Genomic DNA, 3,468 nt, shown 5'->3' with positions numbered 1-3,468 from the left:
AAAAAAAAATCTCAAAAAAAAAAAATAAAGCTACAATACATAGGAACAGACTTCAGCAGGAAAAAGGGAGGGGATATCAAGGAATTCATTTCGGTAAAACCTGGCTGCTGGAAGTCTTCTCTCAGAGGTAATTTTTTCTTAAAAATGTAAATACAGAAATAAGTTAACATCTCATAAATATCATCTGCTGCTATACCAGACATTTAAATCACTGTAAAGGCAATGAAGGAATGTTGAAAACAGTGGTGAAATAAAAGGTTTGTATCTGGCTCTCAAACAATTTAAAAACTAGTTTTCTAGAACCAAGTGTTGTCACACAAGATTTTCATACAAACTGGACTTTTATAATATTTTGCACATATTTCCAGAGCCAACATACACAATAAAACCATGCCTCTACTACTGAGGCTGGATATAACCACTGTCAATAGAAATTTATGATGTCTAAGTCAATATATTAAAAAGGGTAACCACAAACAAAAGGTGTGCAGAAAAATCCCCACATGTAAAAATTAATTGGGTAATGTAACATATTCAATTAAACTTTACCACCATCATCAAAAAGGTAAAGCAAAGGAAAAGGGGAGAGGATTAAGGAAGGCATCCCCTAAGCATGCCTTTTTGGGTTTTAAGAATAAAAATCTAACATATGTATATCTTTCTAAGTTCACCAGAAAATTACCACATAGTGCTAGATAGGATACATTTCAGAAGAGCATCCCCATATACTTTCCTGAAATTTAAATCTGTAAAAACAGCTTTGACTTTATTCAGGATACACACACAAATACTGTCTTTACATCCAACCTATGCTAAAAATGTGCTTTTGTTCTTTCTGAAGACACCTACTGTCCTAAAAGCAGGAATTATTCTGACTAGGTTTTTGCTTGCATTGTAATCATTACTATAACAAAATCTTTGCTGACTTTATCAATGCTGCTTATTAGAAATTTGACAATACACGAGTTAGCTGCATGTTTTTTTTTAGTTTAGCTTCTTTTATATTTTATTCAACATTAAAAGTGTTTTGACAAGTTTAAACTGTATGAGCTAGAAAACTCGTTCAACCACCACATACACAGACCCTCTCTGAATTTAGCTAGTAATGCAATGGAGGACAAAAAAAAAAATAATCCACCTCGCACAGCATAAGGACATTAGTAAATATGGAGCAAGAATCACTTACCTTCCAAGCTTATGAATTTCTAAAATGATACTAGACAATACAGCATATGGAGAGTGGCTTATGATCTTTAGCAAAGGGTGAATCATCTTCATGTAGATGCTCTGAATAACCCCTCTATGCATACTGACATCATCAGTGAAGACTTGGAGGCAGAGGATACTATGGTAACCATGCAATGTGCTGAGAGACAGAAGCCTTTAATTGCCTTAACAACTTCCTGGGGCTCTAGCTACCGGGCTTCGATTTGCTAAGTAGGAAATGAAGGTTGTCACAGAGGCAATGAGTGTGACACCAAACAGAGAGAACTCAATGAATCCTGAATCTATTAATTGTGACGCGACTTTTTAATGACAAGTGTCATAGCCTGAATCCATTACTGATATTCTTCTGACATCTGCAGGCTCTGCAGAAGTCATAGGTCAAGTAATAATACTGTCAGGTAGCAATTTTGTAAGTATTCCTCTGTTGTTTTCTCAATTGGCACATACTAGTATTATTATATTAAGGCAGAAGTCCTTTTAAAAAAAATGAAAACTATGTTTTAACAGGGTTTGATTTTAAGGGTTAGGGGAGCTGGTAACAGTAGATACTGAAGTCCTCATTTACTAATAAGTCTGATATCATACAAACAGGCAGGCAGTAAAGCTTCTCTATACAGCCACTTCATATTTATCCTGTAGTCACGTGTCTTAGCTTTGATGACTATCTGTCAATACATTACTTGTGAAGGACAAAGCTCAGGCTAAAGAATAGCCTGATATAATAAAAAGCCTGTGTGTAGAAGTTTCTATGGAATTCATGAGCATCATTTCACATCTTGCCACAAAGGATTTGTCCTGGTTTTCAGGGGCTTTTATCAGCTTGCTTTAAAAATAAATAAATAAACCGTATTGATTTGGCTAAGAACTAAAAAGGCAAGCTGCTTAAAACTAAATGTTTAAAAACATTTTCTGTAGATTTCTATAAATTGTAAACACATATTTTCCAAACCCCGTTTCATTAGCTTACAGCAGTTACAACACTGACCACAGAGCAATGTGGCAGGCATTCATCTTGGAGTTATTTAGTATCTTTTGGGCATGCATATGTGCCCCTTGCGAGCCATTTCCCAGGCTGCTGCTCTGCCTGAGTAGAACTGAGCAATTAAAACTCCCTTCAAATATGACATTCCCATTTTCATTATTACCATGAAAAAAAAGATCAACTTTTTTTTATCTGTATCCAGTTCAATCTGCAACTTGCCATCCCAGCTTGTGTATGTATATAGAACATGCATGTATATATGGATGTGTATGTATTAGGTCTTTAAACTGTGAGAAGTCTTGTCTTTAGGCAATTTGTGATGCAATGTTAGTTTCTCCTCTCTTTAAACACGAATCCTCCATCTTTTATTCGCTATGGGTCATCCCGTGAGAACACTGAGAGCTTCTAAAAATGTATATCTAGTCCCTTTCTTATCAGATTGGCTCCATCCCCCCTGCAGGGATACTGTAGGTTGGGGAAGGTCATATATACATCCTATAGTTCAGCAATTATTTGAATAATTTTACTAAAAATTGTTTGGGACAAAATTTCTTGTGCCAAATGTCTACCTCATGCTCTCCCCACCTTTTCTTTTTTGGAAGAGGGTGGGCGAGGAGAAGGAATTTCAACCAAAATGTTTAAGCCATTTCTGAAAGGAAAGGAAAGGAAAGGTCTTGTTCATAATCAAAGTGTCATCATTTTGTTTGGGCTTTTTTTGTTAACTTCAGTGTCCTCAAACTTTGGGACAGAAGTTAAGCATTTTTCAGTGTGGCCCATCCTTCAAGTATGTAGCCTTTTGCCACTCCTGTGATAATCCATCTGAATTTGACAGTTTAAAAGCCTGTGTGCATGCATATGAAGAAAGGCTGGCAGAGCTAGGAATATTTAAAATTGGAGGAAAGAAGATAGAAGAGTGACACAGCAGTGTAAGTATGTGAAAGTTTGTCATAGGGAGAATAGCAAACATTTTTCCCTGCTGAGCGAAGGATAAAAAGCAGTGGCTCTAAACTACAGGGAAGCAGATTCAGGTTAAACCTCAGGAAACTTCCTACAATATCAGGGCAGTCAGATATTGAACAAACTGCCTAAGGAAATTGTAGAAGTAACATCATTTAAGTTTAAGAGCCACCTATCTAGGCTTCTGACAGGAATGGCATGGTGGAAAAAAAAAAAAAATCAGCATCTGTGCAGCAGGTTACACAAGATGATCTTTGAGGCCCCTTCTAGCCTTATGTAGTGGCACAGGGAGGTGGTATGAA

At 36.4% G+C, this 3,468-nt stretch overlaps 1 protein-coding gene across 6 annotated transcripts in view; it reads right to left on the bottom strand.

The window, feature by feature from the left end:
- Positions 1 to 1,260, bottom strand: part of PAM (peptidylglycine alpha-amidating monooxygenase) — a 265,855-nt gene extending 264,595 nt beyond the window's left edge. For 4 of the 6 annotated variants that reach the window (XM_019517211.1, XM_019517212.1, XM_019517214.1 and 1 more), the window contains exon 1: positions 1,187 to 1,205. The gene's annotated coding sequence lies outside the window, so the exon portion shown is untranslated. Of the gene's footprint in view, positions 1 to 1,186 lie in introns of all 6 variants that reach the window. The other 2 variants (XM_019517217.1, XM_019517218.1) reach the window with 2 other exon arrangements.
- Between the last annotated feature and the right edge of the window lie 2,208 nt (positions 1,261 to 3,468).

Source organism: Gavialis gangeticus, unplaced genomic scaffold, assembly GCF_001723915.1.
Source record: "Gavialis gangeticus isolate Ggan-Ray unplaced genomic scaffold, GavGan_comp1, whole genome shotgun sequence".
NCBI lineage: Eukaryota > Metazoa > Chordata > Crocodylia > Gavialidae > Gavialis > Gavialis gangeticus.
Note: the sequence above shows the minus strand (reverse complement) of the source record. Positions and strands in the feature narration are given on the sequence as shown.